The sequence below is a fragment of the Stenella coeruleoalba genome (genome assembly GCF_951394435.1).
Source record: "Stenella coeruleoalba genome assembly, chromosome: 3".
Taxonomy (NCBI): domain Eukaryota; kingdom Metazoa; phylum Chordata; class Mammalia; order Artiodactyla; family Delphinidae; genus Stenella; species Stenella coeruleoalba.
In genome coordinates, this window is record NC_137148.1 from 140555090 (window position 1) to 140578658 (window position 23569).

General features: G+C 34.8%; 1 protein-coding gene across 48 annotated transcripts in view; it reads left to right on the forward strand.

Annotated features, from left to right (window-relative positions):
* LOC307184329 (teneurin-2-like) overlaps window positions 1-23569 on the forward strand; it is a 2867364-nt gene that overhangs the window by 294876 nt on the left and 2548919 nt on the right. For 36 of the 48 annotated variants that reach the window (XM_079917763.1, XM_079917760.1, XM_079917746.1 and 33 more), the window contains one exon: window positions 22554-22672. The exons of the other annotated variants lie outside the window; for them this stretch is intronic. The gene's annotated coding sequence lies outside the window, so the exon portion shown is untranslated. The remainder of the gene's footprint in view (window positions 1-22553; window positions 22673-23569) is intronic. 48 annotated transcript variants of the gene reach the window in all.

The following is a 23569-nucleotide window of genomic DNA, read 5'->3' on the forward strand; positions in this document are numbered from 1 at the left end:
TTTGAGCAAAGGAAGGCTTTAGAACAACACTGCCAAATTATAAGCAAAGGCTTAGACCAAAAAAAGCTTTTGACAAATATTGAGGATTTAGTGATGAGATGACCAATAAAGCACCTATTTTAGAGCATTGGATACAATGGAAAGCTCCTGTGTTAAATGATAGAATAAATTGGCAGGGATGAAAATCAACAATTAATAGTAAAGAGGAAGAAGCTGGCAGAAAAAAAAAGATTCTCGGGAAAGAATTCAAAACTTAACTCACAAAAGTTGAAAGAAAATAAGTGTTTGATGTACTAGGAGGAGGAATGAGAAAAAATATTTTGCAGAACTGATGTCTGGTGGCCCCAGCCTGTAGCTGCTTGAAGCAGGATTTCAGTTCCCAGCCAGAGATTGAGGTTGGGCAGTGGCAGTGAGAGCACTGAATCCTAGCCACCAACCAGGGACAAGTGGCCACGACAAGGCCCTGGCCTGTCAGCTGTGTAGAAATGAATTTCCACATAGAGACAGAAAGTAATGAAGCAAGTAAAGCGTTTATTAGGAGGAAAAAGAGTGCAGTACGTGTGGATAGACACACGGGTGGGCTCAGAGAGAGAGAGAGTTGCGCCCTCGTGGTAGTTTGAATCACTTTTATGTGGCATTTCTTTCGGGTTTCCTTTGACCAATCATCTTGCTTTGGGTGGTTCTGAGTTCGTATTTGGTATATCTCAGGGTCCTCCCATGTGTGCTTGCACATCTCTTAGCCAAGATGGATTCTAGTGAAGAGAACTGTGGGTAGTTGACATCACTTACTGTGGGGTGGCGTCTCCTCCCTTTTTGACCTCCAAGGAGCCTTTCTGCACATGTGTAGTCGGGGAGGTTTCCTTGACTTCAAGAATGAGGAATATGTTGTCTTTTATCTCTTATCTGGGCAGAGCCCAGCCTCCTCCATCATCCTGCTTCTATTGAGTTTCTGCTATTATGGAGTTTCTGGCCACATGGTATAAACTTCAGCTGTTTGGCTGGGGGCCCATCTATCTCCTGCCTCAGAACAACAATAGAGTGAAAGAAAGCCTGGAAAGAAGGTTCAGACACCTAAATTCATTTTTTTCAATATATATTCAGGAAGGAATATATATTGAATATATATTCAATATATATTTCAGTCAGGCACTTTATTAGGCTTATGGGATAGAAAGTTGAATAAGACATTAGGAAATGTATAGTTACTTTAGGTAGACATATGCATAAGTAAAAAAATTACAATAAATTGTGCCATAAAAGACATATAAAACAGGCATTTTATAATTAAAATGTTAGCGTCTGATTGCTTGGCTGGGGACATACAAGGGAAAGGTGACAAGAAGTCATTTGAGCTAAGTATTAAAAGATGAAAAAGTGTCCCATTCTGTGCTCCTTCTCACCCCCAACAACAGAAGAAATAGCATTCCAGGCAAGGAAAAGCACTTAAAAAGATAGGTAAACTGGGCTTCCCTGGTGGCGCAGTGTTTGCGAGTCCGCTTGCCGATGCAGGGGATGCGGGTTTGTGCCCCGGTCTGGGAAGATCCCACTACGCCACGGAGCGACTAGGCCCTTGAGCCATGGCCACTGAACCTGCACGTCCGGAGCCTGTGCTCCGCAACGGGAGAGGCCACAACAGTGAGAGGCCCGCGTACCGCAAAAAAAAAAGATAGGTAAACTGAGCCATGTCACTAACTGGGCCTGGGGCAATTGGTTTTATTGAGGAAGGCAGACAGCTGTGTGCGATTATAGACGCTTGTAGGAGGGAGGGAGAGCCGTAAGGAGAGAATATGTATACAAATTAATTTGGGGGGGAATAAGAGAAGATATTTTGTGTTTTTTGTTGGTTGGTTGGTTCGGAGAAGGATACTGTTTTGCTTAAATTATATAGAGCTGTTTGGAGCAACATCTTCAAGCTTCTTTGGAAAGGAGGAATACTAGTGGTGAAAATAGACCAGAGAAAAGATTGGTATACAGAACAGAGAAAGGAGTGATTAGAAAAACGTAATTTGATGCAACATTTTCAGATATAAATACTTCAGAATCTATACACAATAAAATTTTGGAGGGAGGAAACTAGGAAAGCTGAGCAATAGTAATATCTTACAACTACGGAGACTTTGGCCTCGAGTATCTCCAATTCTGAGATGCAGGTCACAGGTTAAATCACAAAGTGAAAGTGTGTTATAGTGTTTATGTTGCTCCTTTGTATTAAAGAATATTAGTTATAAAAGTAGTAACTTTCATTAAAACATTTCTTAAACAGCCCCCCAAAATCTTTATGATTAGTCTGGTTGGGAATAATGGTAGACTAAATCTCTGGTTTCATTTTTGAGTTTTCCTCTTTACTTTTTTTTCCCCATAAAATGATAGGATTAAGCAATTACGTAGTAAATTGAGACCAATCATTTTAAAGTGAAATCCCAAATAATAACAATAACACAACATAAAAGGAGAAATGTATACATGCAAAGTAACAGCTTTAATACTTATGGTTGTATCCTGTCTCTGTCATCTATCAGCCAATATATTCCAATATATGACATAGAAAAGGGAAACGAGTTTGGCTTTGCAATTGACTTGCAAATAGCATCACAGGCAAGTGGAATTCAATGGAAAACTACAGCAGATAGACATTTCTCATTGACTTTCATTATACGTGCAGCCTGAAATATGAGTGAGAAGACGGTGCCTCGGGGTTTGGCCTTGTCTTTCCGCAGAACTGGCAGAAAAAAGGAGAGCTCAGTAGATTCACATCAGGGAAATGCTGAAAAATACTGTTAATTTTTCCCTAAGTCACTGTTTGCAAAACAAGTAGAATAAATAAGGGGAGAATACCAATTTACCGTTCTCAAATCTATATGCCTGAAAAAGAGTAGCAATGTTTGAGCAGAGTAAAAATTAATCTTCAGTGAAAAAAGTTATATTTAGCCACATATACATATATATATTCTTTTCCTGTAGGTAGGTATTATCCACTTCTCAGTCCTGGGCACTGGCATTTTATGAGAATATGCTCCTGGAGTACTTTTATAATTCACATCTTGCATAAAACCATATAAATATTGACAACTGAGAGATTTCCATTCACCTGCCAATTGATTACTGCTACTGTTATTAGTAACAACACATTTTGCAATTTGAAATTATGTAATAACTGACATACTTCACATTATTTTAGATTTTGCACATAAATTTTCACATAAATTTTATGCTACACTATTTTAAATTACTGTAATTCAAATTCATATACACATACATGTTTAAAGACACATTTGGAGTTTTATTTCCAAAAGTTGGCCTAATTTAACAGCCCAAGCTGATAGGGTTATATCCTTATCTATTTGTTGACCCGCCTGTGTTTCTCAAAGAAATTAAAGGTGAAAGAATTAAATGCTTCTTATGAAATAATAATAAAATGCTGACCTTAATATTATATACTTGGATATAATATCTTATTAGAATTGTTATTTGTCTTCAGGCTTAAATCTTTAATACAATTAGGTAGATTAATGACTTAAAAATTTTTTTATTAGCTAAATAGTCATGCATGGTTCTTATTATACACAGTGTTACCATAGTTATTTTCCTTTTAAGAATGTGACTTTTGCAGTACTTACAAAGATGATATTATTACACAAAACAATAGGTCTATTTAGCACACTCAATAATTAAGATTACTTGAAAATTGCTAAAAGCATATGTTCCCAAGAAGAGAAACATCTACTTAATAATCTTTTTTATTTAAAAAATGCCCTATCTTTCTTACAGAAAACTTCAGGGCTTTGTACCATTGTCAAAAACAACATTGTCTCAGTTTATAGAATGATAGATAGATATCATAACATAACATAAGATAAATTACCAAACAATCCTGACAGAAGAAACAATATGTATCTTTTTTTAAAGATTATTTTTGCAACGTTCTTTAGAATATAATTATGTTTTTGCTGTTTTCTATCCAATAATGAGAAAATTCTAAACTTAAGTACTAGAAGTAGAAACTATGTATCTACCATATAACTGATGGACTAATTAAATTAGGTTTCACTCTAAGGGAATTTTTTGTAGGTGAAATTAATGGCTTAGAGTTTCTTCCTGTAAATAAGCACTTTTTAAATACAAGGCCATAACTAAACCAGTACTTTGCATAATATCAACACTAAGAATGATAGCAGTTTTATGAATTTGTGTAATAAGCTCTTTAGAATAGATGACTATAGCCCTCATTATTTCATCTGAGGAATCCAAACTGTTATTACCAATATTAAATCTAATCATATTATATCCTAAAACATTATTTGAATTCACTGACGTGAAGGCAAATGATCATAAAATGTTCTCTTAAGTACATTACAGAGGAAACAAACACCCTAACCATTATTTCTGACAGAGGACAGAGTATTAAAATGCTACTAGATGATAGCCCAGCTTGGGCTTACAGAATTAATGAAGAACAAATGTTCTAGGTGACGTGTATGCATGACATTCTCTCTCTGGGATGACCTACATTCTTCCTAAGTTAGCTAATGAGGATTTCTTTGTTATTTTTCTTGCTGAAGGACCTCAGGGCCTTGTATCATTATTGAGTGAACACAATGTCACCTCAGTTGGCAGAAATGTTTCGTCTCTTGTCAGGAAGAGAAGTTTCCTTATGTCATCTGGAGAAAGCACAACAGAGGGACTTGCAATTGAGACCAGACATTTCAATCAGTAAATTCAACCCAGTGGATATGTTTAGCCTGCTAGAGTTGTTTGGATCAGAATATTTAAACTCTCTTGTGTATGTCTTGGAATTTAGGATGTTGGTTATGGATGAAGAAAAAGTCACATTAATCTATACTCAGAATATTTCTTACCTGGTTGTCAATGTTATTTGGTTAGGAGGACACCTATTTTTGTGATATTATGTATATGACATACGTATATATAAGTACATGGATACTTTTGATCCCCAAATTAACAATACATTGACACAACCTCTCTAAACCAAATTCCCAAGCAGATTTAACTGATGGTTACAAAAAGAGGGAAAGGAAAGGATAGAAGAACTACGTAACAGCTTACCAAGTAAGATACTAGCATGACATCTTCCTTTTAACCTTTAGTTTTTCTTTAACAATAAGAACAACGAAAAGCATTGGATAATACTAATGTATTGCTGTTGTGAAAATCAGAACACCAGAAGGTGCTACATAAAATGACAGTCATAACTTGTATCAGTAAGTCTTTTGGAAGGCAGGTTTTTCAGGGAGCTTACATATTAGTTCTTTGCATTGAAATGCATTAGGATGTGAATGGATCTCTCTATGGGTTAAATCCTATCATTTAACTGCTGAACTTTCTGCAGTCATTTGAATGCTATTCAGGGACTTGTCAATATAAAGCAGTAGCAAAGAGAAAGTATAAAACCTATTTCTTTTGATAATGGCATCAATGGTTAATGACTGAAGTTATACAAGTTTGTAAAGAAGAAATAGCTCCATGTTTTTATTTCTTTTTCTTTAAAGGATTAAATTATAAGAAGGTTTCAGCCAAGGTGTTCCATGATACAGCTCATAAAGATTTGGCTTCAGGTGGCTGGAGTATCAGATCTAGCTACAACAATATCTAGCTTATAAATCTGGGCAACAGGAAAACTTTCTCAGGCTCACAGTTCCCTCCTTCATGAAAACGGAGATAGAAAATGTACTGTAGGTCCTAGAGGGTTAATTAAATGATGTTCAATATGAGAAACTGCTTTGAAAACTTAATTTAGGGTCTACCATCATTTATCAGCATGTTGTTATCAGTGTTTATAAGTTTTGTTTTTTACCTTGATGCTTCAACCAAGTAGACTGGTTGAGAATTCTGACCATACCTTGGAGAATTTGTAACTTCTGGATAAGATGGTTCTTAGTGGCTAATTAACTAGGTATGTCAACCATGTTTCGGGCTTCTGTAAACTTGGTGCTGTAATATCTGTTCTACATGCATATGCCGAATATGCCTTATTCTGGACAACCTGATAGTATGTTTAAGTCATCTTGCTTTGGCGTGCTGCCTCCCTCATCCCCTTCCTACCAGAAGTCCTCCTCCCAAGGGTGCACTTTTCAAATACAAACCAACCGATCTAGAGCCTATATCCCCAACCACCTAACTTACTGGGCTCTCACAATCAGGCCACTAACTGGTCTAATCACTGCAGGGTCCAGGACTAGACAGCAAGGACCGCCCCTATGCCTCTGGGCTTGCTGAAGTTTTTCAAAGGAGACAATTCTAATCCTGCTAACTCTACCTCACCCATCCCTTTCCACAGAAACCACAATAAAGGTTTCTGCCCCCAATTTGTCCCTCTCCCTCCGCCTCATGACCAACCCTGGTGCTTCTCTGTGTGCTCCCCTCCGCCATGGCATGGTGTGGCTTGCTCCTTCCTCTTGGAAACTGTGAGTTATAAAATCTCTTTTCAATGTCCAATTGTCTCCTGATCTGTTGGCCTTACTATACCTCAAATTTTCTATTAATATACTATATTTTAAATGATTGGATTATTTTTATACCTAGATCTGGTCAAAATTACTTTAATTATTAAAAGACATAAAATAATTGTTTAGATAATATGCATTTACCATGGCCAGGTAGTCTAACAAAAGGACTCAAAGTAGTAATCTGATAAACATGTTTCAGGGGCTTTTTTTATTTAGGTTTTCTTATTTTAACTTTCCATATGCATATTATTTGAGCCAGCATTCAAAATATTTATAGGTATAAGTAGGAGGAAATTACTATTTTACCTTCTTTTCACTTATTCAAAATTCATTCAATAAATATTTATTATGTACCTCATGCAGTGCTAGGCACTGTTCTAGACATTGGGGATATAATAGTGATCAAAACTGACAAACGTCTCTGTTCTCATAGGACTTACATTCTAGTGTGAAGACAATGAAAAGATAAATGAGATACTATATTTTTACATGAGACAGAGATAAGTGCTAAGAGGAAAAAATAACACATTGAACAGTGATACAGCATGTTGATATTTGTGTGTCTGTGTGGGAGGTGAGGGGAGTTAGATAAGTCACCTGACACTCTGGGAATGTGACTTTTGAATAAGAATCCAAAGGAAGTCAGGGAGTTAGCTATGAGCATATCTGGAGGAAAGGTATTCCAGCCAGAAGAACAGTAAGTGCAGAGACCCTGAAGAGCAAGGTCAAGGATCAGAGTAGAGACTGCTGTCGCTGGGGCAAATTAGGACATGAGAGAAGGTAGGACATGAAGTAAGAGGGGAAGTGGGAAAGGAAAGGAAGATCAGTGGGGCCTTGAAGGTAGCACCTGGAGATGGGAAGCATCTGGAGGAACTGACTGATATTTTAACAGAACCACTTTCGCTGTTCTATGGAGAGAATGCTATAGGAGTTCAAGGGCAAAAGCAGGGAGAGTTAGGAAAGCTATAGCAACCACTGAGGTGAGAGAGACCATAGCGACTTGGGCAGGAGAGTGGCAGTAGGAGTGGTAATGAGTGGCAAAATTAGTTAAGAGGAAAAATCAAATGGCTTTTTAATAGATTGTATGTAGGGTGTGAGAGAAAGAATCAAGGACGACACCAAATTTTTAAGCCTAGAAGAATAGATTTACTAATGATTGAAATGATAGTTTGGGGAAGGGGAGATGAATTTCCAAAGCTCAGCTTTGGATGTGTTAAGTTTGAAATTCTTATTGAAAACCCAAGAGGAGATGTAAAATAGGGAGCTTGATATATGGTGTGAAGTTTATGGAAATATGCAAGCCAGATGTAATTTGAAAGCCATCTGCATATCAATTATATCTAAATGCATCAGGACTAGATAAAATCACCTAAGGAACAAGCATATATGATGCAAGTTAATACATTATCACAAAGTAAACACCCATGTAATTACTACCCGGGTCATAAAAGAATATTATCAACACCCAAAAGCATCCCTCATGTCACCTCCCAAACAATACATACTTGAAGGATATTTCACTGAGTATATTTTTTTGTTTGGCAGTTATTTCCATTCACACACTAGAGATATCATTCCAAGTTCTCTGGATTTCATTTTTCCTCTTGAGAAGGCAATTGTCATTCTGCTAATCCTTTGATCATAAGATTTCTTTTTCTCCCTTCTGGCTGTTTATTCAATTTTTATCTCTTTTTTCCTTCAGATATTGTGCTATGAGGTGACTAGGTATGGATTTCTATTTATTTGTTCTTTCTTGCATTTGTGAAGCTTTGGGAATACTTGGCTTGATACATTTAATTAGTTTTGGAAAATTCTTAGCCGTTATCTCTTCAAATATTACTTCTTTCTTATTCTTTTCTCCTCTCCATTTGTAGATCCAAACTTTTCTTTTGTATCCTCTATATTCTAATCCTTATCTTCTGCATTTTCCATCCTTTAATCACTCCATTTTTCTTATAGGGTGTTTTTTAACATGTCTTTTCTTTCAGTTCATTAATTTTCTCTTCAGCTGTGGTCAATCTGCTCATGAGCTCATCTCTGAAATTTTAGTTCAGTAATTCCCAGTTCTTGAACATCGTCTGCCAAATTATCAATCTTGTCTTTTATATCCTTGAAAATAGGACATATAGATAGTTTAAAGTCAAGATCTGAGTACTCCAATATCTGGAGTTTCTGTGTGTCTATTTAATTGCTCTTTGTTTTGTGCTAGGTTTGGGAGGGGTTAGTTTTTTTGTTTTGTTTTAATTTTCTCTTGTTCCCTTGTGTGCATGAATATTACTTATTCTGTACTTACAGAACTTTTTAAAAAAATAAATAATTAATTAATTTTGGCAGCGTTGGGTCTTGGTTGCTGCATGCGGGCTTTCTCTAGTTGCAGTGAGTGGGGGCTACTCTTCATTGCGATGCACAGGCTTCTCAATGCGGTGGCTTCTCTTGTTGAGGAGCACGGGCTCTAGGTGCACGGGCATCAGTAGTTGTGACTTATGGACTCTAGAGCACGGGTTCAGTAGTTGTGGCACATGGGCTTAGTTGCTCCATGGCATATGGGATCTTCCCGGACCAGGGCTCGAACCTGTGTCCCCTGCATTGGCAGGTGGATTCTTAACCGCTGCGACACCAGGGAAGCCCCGTACTTACAGAACTTTTTAAGGAAATGTTGAGACCTCTCAATTTTTTTGAGCAATTATCTTACCTTATATTCATTTATTATTTTCACTTGCTCTTGCCAGCATCTGGAACCAGATAACCTCAGTCACATTTTAGAGACTGTCTTAATCATTAAGATGATTCAAAGCTGAGCTGAAATCCTTATGAGCACCTATTTCCCTTTCTTTCTCTTACTACTAAGGTATAGCCATTTGAGATGCAAACCCAATGTAAAGAAAAATCACATGGGACCCTTTACTGACAGTTACTCTATTCTTAAACCCAGATGCTCTCAAAAACATTTCTGTACCTCTCAGCAATCCTTAAATAGATGGTAAATGCCCACAGGAGAAAAGCAATCCTCAAATACCAGGCATACTCCTTAGAAATTCATCCTGTCCCATGTCCTGAACATGGTATTCTGGGGCAAAAAAATACACACACACACACACACACACACACACACACACACACACACACACACACACACATATAACAGCTCCTCTCATTGTCCACACTGTGTGAATTGTTCTAAATCACCTATCTTCCCTTACTAGAGGTTTCAAATGCTGTATATTTAATGAATGCAATATTTTTCTTTTAGATCAAATTATAAGGCACAAAATAAAATTTGACAATGCAGTAAACTATGTAAAGACAATTAGGCTTGTTCCTGATAGTATGTACCTTTAAAATCCATTTGACTGGGATATACATCCCACAAAATACCCTAAATACAATAAAACTTTCATCTTGAAGCTAGTATATTATTCTTTGTATTGGTACTCTTCTTTATGTACACTTTATTTACAAAGCAAAAACATTTACACAAGCAAACCTTGTCCGTGGAATAATTTGTAAGCTACCTCATAATATGATTTAAAAATAAACAATTTTGGCTAAGTAGCTGATTCTGAATAACACATTCAATCTCTTTTTTCCACTTCAAACAAAATTCTTTAAATTAATTTGCAGTTAAAGATATTCAACACTTCCCATATTTGAAAGATCTTAATGGACACTGTGTCCATAGATAGGGAAATCCCCATGAATTTAATTAGAATAATTTTTTTAACTCCCATCTACTTTCCCGTATACTTAAATATATATATATATATATATAGATATAGATATAGATATATAGTTATTTTTTTATTTGGCCGTGCTGCATCTTAGTTGCAGCACACGGGATCTTTGTTGCCTGCATTTGAGCTCAGTTTTGCCATTTAGTAGTTCTATGACTTTGATTAAATAACTCATTTCTTCTTTGTCTAAATTGATTCATCTCTTAAAATGGGGATGGTACCATTACCTTTCCATACAATTAATAGTACATAATACACAGTCATTAGGTTTAAAAATATCATTGTTTTTTCTTTAAGACATTAAAAAAGATGGTGCCTCCTTTTGTGAACTTTAGCCAGATACTTATCTTGAGAAAACACTATATAACTAAACCTTTACTTGTTTTTTTAAAAATATATAATCTGTTATCTTTCACACAAAAGATATGAACCTTTCTATTATATAATGCCCCCCAAAATAGACTTCACTTTGAATCCAAAATAGATGGATCATACCTTAAGACTTTTACAAAGTAAAAAAGGAAGATGATCTAGAGAATATTTCAATATAAAGTGTTCCTCTTACCAGGGGTTATTACACTGAGCATACGGTACTCATGAAGCTTGCCTCAGGGCTATATCAAGGCTAGAGTGAATAGGGAAGAACATTTGAAGCCTCTGTGTTGTAGAACCCACGTTGCATAGTGACCAAGGTGTAGGAATGCCTCACAGAAAGCATAGTGAAGGATGACATACCTGTCATGAACCAGAAACAAAACAAAAACAAGATAAAATAAAATAGAATGGCCTGTGGTTGATTCATGTGTTCAAAGGGCATGCTGAGATTAATTCTGAAACCTCTTTCTTATTCTTTAAAAACCCTCTCAATATATGTATATATATGTATATATGTGTATATATATATATATATATATATATATATGTGTGTGTGTGTGTATATTGCCTTGCTTTGAATTCCTTTCTATGTTTTTTAGTACTTTGAGCATAGCCGTTGACCTGTATAGAAAAGTTGGGGAACAGAAGGAAACCTAAGTAAGCTTGACTCAGTTTAAACATTGTAACGTCGAACAAATATCCAAGGAACTGGTCACCTCGTATTTGGGATTTATTGTTCTCAGCTGGTTTTCCAGTATTATTTCTTTGAAATCTTGAAATTGTCCTCCACATGTGTGATGTATTATATGAATATGTACATCAAGGAAAATGATAGTACAATAAAATATTATTCCCAGAACAATGAAATTAATTAGCTATTTATTATGGAATCTATTTAAATTTTTTTATTCAACTATTTTTTAAAACAAACAAAAATGTTCAGGCATGGACTAAGCATATAAAACTTCATATTTTTTTCCTTGTCTGTTTCATATCATTAAGTTATCGTAAGCCAAAAGATGAGATAGTATATATCACAGGTACCGTTACACATTGTAGTAGGCAGTATGTTAGGATGTTGGAAAATTCTCTTATGTTGGTCAACTGCTATCATGTGAAAGTTAATAACCCCAAACTGAAAAATGAAAGGAAATGCAGATTTAAAAAGTAAAGAAATTTTATAATTTATATTACCTTCTGAATAAATATTATCATTAAAGAAAATCATTTTAATTCATGCAGGATTCTGAGTCAATGTCTGCAGCTGCTATCAGTAAGGAAACTTTCTGATGGTCAGGTAGATTTTTGTTTGTTTTGTTTTTACTATTTTCTATTGATGAGACCCACTGTCTGATTCCCGTGTGTACCTCAAACATTAGTTGAGAAGCAAGGCTTTCAGTTCAGGGAAGGACAGTTGGAAGAAAATGCTAGTGGTTTTCATAGAAGTAAAAAGACCAGAATATGAAAGAATAAGTAGAAGAATATGAAAAACCTAAATATGAACATATAGTCAAGCCACCTAGTACATAAGGTAGGACCCAGTTTTTTTCTAGAGCAGTGCAGTAGGTCTAGAGTCACTCAAGAAAGTCATCTGAAATTCAGTAACTTAAAAGTCTTAATTGAAGCTGGCTCTGGAAAGAATCAAGTTAAAATCTTTGCCTTTTATTTTGCCGTTTCACAAATTGGTAGGCAAGTCAAAAACTTATTCTAGAGTATATATGCAGCAGTATGGTGATATCCACACACTGACTTTGAGTAGATGTTGTTATTAATGCTTTAGTCTTCAAATCTTCCCAGCATTAAAAAATAAAAATCAGAATTGTATGTAGCAACAAACAACGCATGGCTATTTTCACATTCACAGGTCTTCTGAACAAAATAAATCACCAGACTGCTCTTTAATGTCACAATTTTGTTTTTTGTCATAAATGATACTTTATTACATTATAGTTTATATAATTTATTGTTAATTTTTTACTTTATTATTTTTGTCTCAAAAATGAGTCAAAAATACCTGTTAGCTGCTAGTTATCCAGACACACGTGTCCACTATACATTCATTTCAGAGTCCTGTAGGGGACACATTAATACAATAAAGAACAGATGAGTGAGCATATGGTTTGTTAAATCATGTTTATAATAATTAAATCCAGATCACATTTAAATAAAGGGTCAGTGGCACATAAATTGGAAATTCTGACTTAACACTTTTTGGTGGTAAGAGGTTAGGGGCATTGCTACCAGTATGAGCAGAAAAGCCACATGCCATGAAATAAACAATTCTAGTCATTAAAATGTTAAAACACAACACTGTGTAAGAAGGTAGCACATTTCAAAAATAGGTTTGATGCTTCTATGAAATCTTTGCCAGATGGCCAGAGCTGCTACAAATCCATGACAGATATCAAAGTATTTCTTAATCTAGGATACATGGAAAACAACAAAAATGCATAGACAACAGTTAATACAGATATAGTGAAAATATTTATATGCTAGCAGAGTAGCTATTTATACATCTTTTTTTTTTAACTTCCTATATCTAACCTAGTTTGGAAAGGTCATGTGTATTGACTTTCTAACCTAAAAATCAGTACAAATATATTGAAGTTTTTACAATATAGATCATTTGGAGATGAGACCTTCAGAAACCATTTTCCCAACAGGATTTTCAATTAGAATTGTTACTCATTCATCATGTTCACAGCAATCTCCTAGATAAATGTTTTTCAACTCTCCTCAGAATTACCAAATGCAGGTTTTTATGGTCTACCCCAGTTCTAGTGAATCCCCAGCAAGGGAGTAGGACCTAGTAATATCCATTTTATCAAGTGAATCTTAAGTCTCAAAAATAATGACAGAGATCACTGAGGCCTATAAGTGAGGACAATTTTATTTGCTTTCTTTACACTTCACATTAGAGAATGCTACTCAATTTGGAGGATTATGATCATTGAAAGAGTAACCAGTAATCCAAGGACACAATAAAAATTTTAAAAATGATAGGCCTAGGGAAACAAGAATGAATTAAAAAGAAATCTAGGTTAATAGAAGTCCCATGTAAAAAATGAACATAACACCAATGTCAGTTAGCCTGGTGGGAAATAGCATAAAAAGAGAGAAAGATTTCCACTGGAGAGTCAGGGATACCACAGTTGATGTATGGGAGAAGGGGTCTGGACGTGGTAGTTGACAGGGAAACTGGAAAACCAGTACATGAGACTCTGTAGTTTCTCTGATTGACAAAACAGGGTGGAATTTTTGAGGAAGGACGTTGGTTTTCCTTGTATTTACCAGGTGAGCCCAATAAGACTCATTGAGTGAAACCATGTCATTGTCTGCAGTTTAGAAGTCAAATTGCTGTTAATTTTGCATTCCAATAGGAATTATAGTGTTATTAAAATAGAATAGTGTAAGAAACCAGTATGAATATCATTCCTGACCTGCCTTCCTAGACCTTATCAAAGATGGGCAAATAGACACAATCACCTCCACTTATATTCTTTAAGCTGAAGGAGTTCATGGTATAATATTCAATAGATGAAGCTCTTTGGAAGAAAGACATGGGTGGCTTCTGTTAATTACTTAATTAATTAAATGGGTGGATAATTCTGGAAACTAGAACTGTGATCGCTTAAGGTCTTATTTCCCTTGGAAGCTAGATTATTCTTTAGAGGTGAGTGTCTACGACTGGTTTTCCTTAGAGGGAGGATTCCTGCAAACAGTGTGTTAAAAACAGGATTTTCCTGGGAAATATCAGTTTCTCAAGCCCTTTCACCTCTACCTGTTTGTCTCAGCTCTTTCCTGTTCCTCTGAAGCCCTTCCCACAGTTCTTCCTAGTTCAAAGTTACTGAGAGTCCTTTAGACTTGGCACCTCCCCAATTCTCAGAAACCAGGACCCTTGGAAAGGGAGAAATAGATGGGCTGAGTTGGAAATTGTGATTCTGAATAACCCTTACCTCCTATGCACATAGCAGATGTTCAATAAATTGTAACTGAATGAAATGAATTAATTCAAAAAGTTGTGATGGAATTGCTGTCATTAGAACATTTACTTGCTCATCAAAAATGATGGAAATTCCCCTGGCCTTATTTACAAGGAGGGGTCAAAGCTGTGGATTGTCAGGTTAACATGGAAGTCCAGGTGGTATCTTGTCTTATTTTGCTATTATTTTTTGATGGAACAATTCCTTCTTTCTCTAAGTATTCTCGGTAATTTTTTTTTTTTTTTTTTCGGTACGCGGGCCTCTCACTGTTGTGGCCTCTCCCGTTGCGGAGCACAGGCGCAGCAGAGGCTCAGCGGCCATGGCTCACGGGCCCAGCCGCTACGCGGCACGTGGGATCTTCCCGGACCGGGGCACGAACCCGCGTCCCCTGCATCGACAGGCAGACTCTCAACCACTGCGCCACCAGGGAAGCCCCTCAGTAATTTTCAAAGGACAAAAACTCAAATAAATGAAAGGAAAACATCTCCAATATATGTACATGTATTCTAGAAATACTCTTTAAATTCTGTTTACCTGTGAATATACTAGTATTACGTATAGAATCTTAATATCAGCTGAACTTTGATGTAGTCTTACATTTTGTGACTACTTTTCAATGATTAATCAGATTATAGCCCCTCATTACTAAGGTAAAAGAGAATCTTCACTAAAATTGAAAAGATTTGCAATATTTCAGAGAAGCCATTGGTCATTTTCATCCTGGGTGTTATATAGGTAAAATATATTTTTTCTTTCTTCTCAGGGTCAGGATAGGTCTGTGTTTACCCTAAGGCTAGAAAACAAATCAGAAGCACTTAATTTGTTTAATTACCTTAAACATTTCAATGACATAACATTCTGGCTCAAATTGGGCATATTATAAAGTATTTTTTTTTACTATATTATAAAGCATTTCATCATCATATATTATAAAGGTATTTCTGTGATTTTTTTTTTGGTCTTTTGTAATATACTTTTTTCTTTCTTCAGTCATACAGTATAACATAAACAGAAACAAATTTTGACTGTATTGCTTATAAAACATTAACATAGAATATTTGATTTGAAAAGGTGTGGATTTGCACATAAACTTCTATTTAACTATGATTCTAAAAGTATATGTAGTTCTTAGTTGTAGTAGTATTGAACCCAGCTACATGTCTACTTTTTCATTTAAAAAATATTTTAATGATCAATGTGTTCTTTAATATCTATACTTGTGGATAAAGATTCTCTTCCCTAGACTGTGATGCTAATTTTAGAAATAAAACTTATAGACATAAAATGCACCAACATGTCCAAAATTCTTCTAGACTAGTGTTAATTTTGCAGCAAAAACCCAAAGCACTGATTATTGTATTTATGCATGTAGAAAAAACAATGAATGCAAATGCCTTTCCCTGGTTTTATCAGAAGTCTAGAAATAGTTTTCTGGTGTTTCTGGATTAACTATCATATGTAGTTGCAACTCAGCACTCATAATTTTTAGTGGACCAATGTATTCATAACGTTTTTTAGTTTATGTTATCAAACAGTTGTCAGAAAGGAAGAAAAAAGTCACTAAGTGCTATTTTTCTGAATTTAGTTGTTTTTTCTTTTGATTACTTGAGTTTCAGTTAATTGTCTTTTTCTGACAAACGATCATCTTCCAATAGAGAAAAATAAGCACAATTACAATCATCACTAATGTTGATTTTTTAATTTTAGTCAAAATGTATCAACATTATATGAACAAGAGAGCAGATATTTATTAACAAAGGGTTACAAAAAAATGAAAATATGACTAAATGGAAGTAATTAGAATTAAGAAATGGAGAGGAAAAATATTATAGTAATAAAGTAAATGTAAATCGTGTTTAAGGCTAATACCCCAAAGAGTATTTACTTAAAAATTCTAATTATTTTTTATTCTGAAGCATCTCTTAATCCAGTGCTTCATAATATTTAATGTGAACTCATGACCTCTGGGCATCTTTTTAAAATGCAGATTCAGATTCAGTAGGTCTGGATTGGAGCCTGAAATTCCAACAAAATACTGTTGATGCTGTTGATCTGTGTACAACACTTTGAGTAGCAAGGGTCTGGAGAACAACCTGAGAACTAAATTCAAAAAAATGGAGTATCAAACACAAACTTAAGTACAAAGATTTTAACTAGTTAAATTGAAGAGATAAAAACAAAATTTCAGGATCACAACTAAAATATTGGAAAATAGCAGGCATTGAAATACTATCCTGTAAATCTTATACAATATGCTATTGAATGGTTACTAAATATTAACAGAGAATAAAAAATGGAAAACATAATTGTTGATGCCTTAAAGGATGAGACACTGAGCATCTGAATTTTATTTGAATCATTCTTAATTTGGTTTCCAAAGATGGACTTCAGAATGTTTGTATCCTTCTAAAAAATATTTCAAAGATTTCATTGTGACCATGTGTGCAGTTTTTCAGGGGAAGGAAACCACAGATTGCAGATGTCAAATGGTTACAGGAAAAATAGCCTGAGAGATAATGATGTCTGATTCCTCAGTTATCAACTTCAAGAAGAAAAGTAGAATATATATATCTGTATATTCTACATCCATATCTATAGCTATGTCTGTACACATGTGATATACATACACACATATATAAAAACACATGTATATATTTATACATATATGCACATATGGATATGCACAGATATACACATAAGTCCACTGGTTATAATTTGCTAACATACTTAAAATCATTTATTCATTTAAGAGTGAAAATATTGATTTTTACATTAGTATATTTACTATCTTTCTTTTGTGTAATTATATATATATAAAAGGTAATATAATAGTTGAATTCATACTGAGGAGTAAATGATCTGTAGCTTTATTTCAGTGCATATGGGACAGACAACAGCTATGTTTATTATTTATATATTTTCATCTACGTTTATCTTCGATTATAACCATAGCAAGTATAAGTAAGTTTATCTGTTTTTTTTTTTTTTTTTTTTGGCTACGTTGGGTCTTCGTTGTTGCACGTGAGCTTTCTCTAGTTGCGGCGAGAGGGGCCTACTCTTTGTTGTGGTGCATGGGTTTCTCATTGTGGTGGCTTCTCTAGTTGCAGAGCACGGGTTCTAGGTGCGCAGGCTTCAGTAGTTGCAGCACGCAGGCTCAATGGGCACGTGGGCCCTGGCTTCAGTAGTTGCAGTGCATGGGCCTCAGTAGTTGTGGTGCATGGGCTTAGTTGCTCCGTGCCATATGGGGTCTTCCCGTACCAGGTATCGAACCCGTGTCCCCTGCATTAGCAGGTGGATTCTTAACCACTGTGCCACCAGGGAAGTCCCAAATTTATCATTTTGAAAATAGTTATACTTCAACTTTCTTTGCAAAAAATGATATGAACAGAACATGCAAAAATACAATACAGAACTTGAAATAGCATTGTCATAAAATTTGGAAATAAAAAGGAGCAATCAGACTGTATCAAGTTTCATAAAACGTACAAAGTACAACATTTGCACTGGTAGATGTGATATTTTTACAAAATTTTGTATAAGAAAGTTATTTTATTTAGCCATTCTGGAAGCTAGAAAAAACAGCTCTCAAATGAACTTAGACTGTTTGGTTTGGGAAAACAAAAAAAGAAAAATCAGCAATAGAAAATGAAGTATAAGATTATCTTCAGGGCTTCCCTGGTGGTGCAGTGGTTGAGAGTCCGCCTGCCGATGCAGGGGACGCGGGTTCGTGCCCCGGTCCGGGAAGATCCCACATGCCGCGGAGCGGCTGGGCCCGTGAGCCATGGCCGCTGAGCCTGCGCGTCCGGAGCCTGTGCTCTGCAACAGGAGAGGCCACAACAGTGAGAGGCCCGCGTACTGCAAAAAAAAAAAGGATTATCTTCAAGCGCCTTCCAGTATGATGAGTTACTTCTCATTGGCTAGTTGTTCTGAACCTCTGAAGAAGATGAAATAGGAAATTAGAGGTAATAGGAGTAAGTATGTAGAATAAAGAGTTTATTTAACTCAAAACTGATTAAACAGTCTTTCAAGGAAGAGTGTGGAGTATCTCAAAAGCCACCTATCATAAACTATGTTCATAGTCCAGCTGGTGACAATATCATTTCTGTATAAATTATCCTGTTTGCAGTTGGCAAAATTTCATATATATCATATTGTCAAAATTTCAAATATGTATATAAAAACAACTTAAATATGTATTAATTTTAAGATCCCTATAGGGGACAGCCTTATTATTAATACAGTGTAGAGCAGATGCTGTAGCATATGGCATACTAACTCATATTTATGTTAATTTTATGTAAATAGGATTTTAATACAGCAACATTAATCTGTTGTTGCTTTGGTTTTCTGATATATCACTTTACCCTCCTTTTGGATAAGATTAATATAGGTAGTTTAGACTTTCTCAAAAAGTTCCTTTTTAGCAGTGTAAAGAGCAATGACTTACTTAAATCTTTAACACATATGTTTAAATAGAATGTCAGACCCATAAAGAAACTAAGAATTATCAAAATCTTGTTCTCTTGCTCAATTGAAGCAGACTTAAAGAAATAAAATGAGAAACAAATATGTATGTATGTATCAGTAGAGGATACAAATAGGTATCAGTGGAGAAAATAAACATGTTTATTTTCGCTAAATAGCTATCTATTGGACAGGTAAAATAGACTAGAAGAAAATTCCCCCAAATTATGTTCTTAACTTGGGAATGCTATTACAAGTGAGTATACATTTATTCTATTTTGGAAATTAAAATATTAAGTGGACACTATTTTTATTAAGGAGATTCTGGTTAACTTTTTTAAGGTCATATCATCTGCTTTTAGAAAATAAGCACAAAGATGTACCCAGTTTATTTATTTCTTTAATAGTAATGCAACTTAAAACATTTTTTAATTGATATAATTGAGATATAACATAGTATTAGTTTTAGGTGTACATTTTGTTAGCTTTAGTTTAGGTGATTTGATACATGTACACCTTGTGAAATGATCACCACAATAGGCCTAGTTAACATCCATCATCACACATAGTTACAAATTTTTCTTCCTTGTGATGAGACCTTTTAAGATCTAGTCAGTTAGCAACTTTCAAGTATACAGTACAGTATTGTTAACTATAGTCACCATGACGTCCATTACATCTCCAGGACTTATTCATCTTATAATTGGTAGTTTGTACCTTTTGACAGTTTCCACCCATTTCCTTTATCCCCCCAAAGCTCCTCCTCTGGTAACCACCAATCTGTTCTCTGTATCTATGAGTTCAGTTTTTTCTTTTAGATCCCAAATATAAGTGATACAACATTTGTTTTTATCTGTCTGACTTATTTCTCTTGGCATAATGCTCAATTTTTTATTACTACAGTTTTCAGGTTCAAAATATAACACCTAACATTCTTATAGATGAACTATAATAGAGGAAATTTACCTCTTTAGTTTACTCAGAATTATATTAACATTATAGTGAAAGAAGATATAAAATGGAGTATTTGATATTATTTTGATATTTCTTATAAACCAACAGTAATTTACACTCATGTATTGAGTTTTAAATTTATTTCAAGTTATATTATGAACTATCATATTATTATACTATATTTAACATGTCTTATAATCCAACATTAAAAGTCATTTAAAACAGAAAATGAGTCACCTAAATTTCACTCCCGTAATAAATTGTATTGGTTTGTGATCTGGATTTGGAGGACTTTGGAAAGGAAATTGCCTCTAATATTTGCCCACTTAAAATAATTATTTTTAAGCTGTTTAACACACATTGTTTTAAAAGGTCAGTTTTATGTTCATGTAATTATGAAGCAGAAATACATGCTATTTTGCTTTTGCAGTTTGATCAACTCAATCAAGATCAAATCAGATCTTAAAAAAATATATATATAATTCTAGTCTAAGATGAGGAATTAAATTAATCCTGTATAAAGTCAATTTCCATAAGTAAAGGAAACCTGTAGTGATTTAAACATATGAATGACATTTTTCTGGGCAATTGATGGATATTTGAGAAGGACAAAACATTGTTATAGAATAGAATGACATTAAGCCCCTAATTCCCTAAATTTATGATAAACCCATATTTCAGCAACTGATTTTTATTCTTTTGGACTCATTTGTTATGCATGTGAAATCTCTTTTGTGGAATAAGTTTACATAGAAATGTATTTTAAATGCACATTTAAATTGAAAAACTTTGTTATTTGACAGTATTGGAAATTATGACACAAAATACTCCTGTTAATTCTGAATCAATTTACTAGTAGTAAGCCTCATGTTGAAATGTAATTGACATGTCATATTATCATTTTATCATGATTTGAGCAGAATGTATCATTTAATGAAATATTTGGGGGCAGAGAGCAGTTTTAACAGAGAAAATATGTGCCTTCTCACATGACCTCACAGTCTTTATAGAGCACTTTTTCTGCCAATTGAAGTTAAAGTCTAATCCTAAATTTAAAGTCTAATTTAAAGTCTAATTTAAAGTCTATCCTAAATATTGTATAAATATTGAAGTTAATGATTGCTGCTATTCCACAAAAACAATTTAACTGCTGAAATATAACTACTTTTGGAACATCTGATGAGGCATGTGAAATCTCCACACTGGAATCCTGGATTCTTTAAAAAGCCAAGCCATTCTTTGTGGTAAATACTCAATTTATTGTTTCAAAGGATATGTGATACTCTGAATTTAAGTGGAAAGGCATAGGATAATATCTAATTTGCTTTATGACGTGGGCAGTGACACAGATACACCTCACACAAGAGTACAATTGATTTTACTTTGGGTGCTTACAAGTTTGGCACAATAAATGCCATTCTTGTCCATGGATTGTCATTGCAGCCTGATGACAATATTGTTTATGTTTTCAACAAAAATCAAAAGTACCAAAGAGAATCCAGAAATTCTGCTGTACATATAATATCCTGAATAACTGAGACAGAAAATAATTTCTTGGCAGATATACATTCATGACATCTAATTTGGGAAATGACAAGAAAGTGTAGGAAGGCAGAAAATAAAGCCTGTGTAATATCCTAGGTTATCTAGTAAATGGGTTGATAAATGATATACAATATGAACACAAAAATAAGAGTCATATTGTTAAATGATTAGACATTTTATTCAGGGGAGAACCATCATTTTGAGAGGTCAATAAATTCTTTTTATTCTCAAAATCTGTGGTAATTGGGATGTCCTGGGAATTTACAATCCAGCCACAGTGAAAGGACAACACATGTCATCATCAGGAGAATAGGATCAGATCACACATCTTTACTTGACAAGAGTTGGCAATTTAATCTGACAGGATTCTTGCCAATGAGGACAGTTTTAGGAGTTCTACTGCTGTGGTAAAGATTTGACATGTCATTGAGGGATGTTGTGCAGAAGCCTGACAATAAACCCGGACTTGCTAATGCAGTTTAGGATTGCTGTAAAAATTTATTAGAAACCAGAGACTGTAAAATTACTATACTTTTTCAGAACTGTTTTTCTTTTCCTTGCTGAATATTTATGTGATGTTTAATGCACAGCACATGTTTTAAAACTTGTTTCCTGATGGTGTAAAAGAAGTCTATTATAATGCACATGAAATTGCACAAAATTCAATTAAATGCATGAGAGAGTAAGTAGAATGTCCACCTGTAAGCCCATTTTGACAAGATTTTTTTCATTGATGGTTTTGGTGTCTGCAAATTTAAGGAGTTTCAATAATGGCACTTACGTTTTAAGAAACAAAAGACATTTACATTCAATTGGGGATTCATTTAACAGAACTTAAAAGCATGTGTGACTTGGAGTAGCAACATTCTGTGTGTTTTATTTAGAGGAGATGAAGGGAAAGTCTAAATGTAAAGTTACTATTAATTGGCAATGCAATTGTGGCTGCTGGATGATTCTGGACAATCCATATTAAGTCACTAAAAGAAAATAGAAAAAGGCAAGGTAGACACATTACAATTCTGTGTTTGTTTTTGCAGTACACCAACTCTTTAAAAGATATTTCCAAATAGTAATGTGGGACAACTAATTCCTAGATGTAAATCAGAAAATACCATACCTATTCACAGCTCCAAATATGTCTGAGCCTCTTCTTAAGGTAGGTGAGAATATTGATATCAACAAATACGACTAAATTTTCCCACCCAAACCTCCCTATACACCTGTCATATTCAAGGCAATCTGCTAGCTGCTACGGGAATGCAAATATAGGAGACACAGTGAAAAATATGCAGCGCAAATAATTAAGAGTTTGAGAGTGATTCATCATGATGGATATAACCTCAAAGTGACTGGCCAGCATGAAAGCATAATTAAAGGAAGACATATATTGATTTGAATTTTGGGCACTCTACCTTCCAACTATACTGTAGAATCTTTAAGGTATCTTCCTTCTTTTTTTTTTTTTTTTTTAGGTATCTTTCATTTGATAAATCCTTTGGATAAATTTACTCAAGCAGTTTTAACCGTTTTATTCTCTGCTCTCTACTCAGTCTTTTCCCAACCTCTTCAGTAAAGGATAACCCCCATTCTGGCCGCCCTCACCAGGAATAACTCTGTTACTTCTCTCTGCCACAAATACCTGAGGAAAGGTGTGTGAGACTATTTGAGAGGAAAGAAACATATTGGAAACACTGCAATGGTTGAAAGACTGACAGGACGATCAGGCATACCTACACAGAGAATACAGTTTGGCAGTCAATCCATCATTGCTTTATTCCCATTTAGGAATGGAGCAATTTTTGCCTTGAGGATTGTGACTGCTCACTGAGTTCATTTCAGACTTTGCTGCATTTCCTCTGCATTCTGCAGACTTGGCACTCTTACTTCACTTCACGCTAATTGTGATTGCTGACTCGTGCCTGGATGGGAAGCTGCCAAAAGGGCAGGTATCCCAGGGAGACATCATTACCCAGGTTGGCAAATACCTGAGAGCCCTATTTAATGATGCAATCTTATTTTTACAGCATGGGGAAGTCTTCCAGTCTCACAGCAC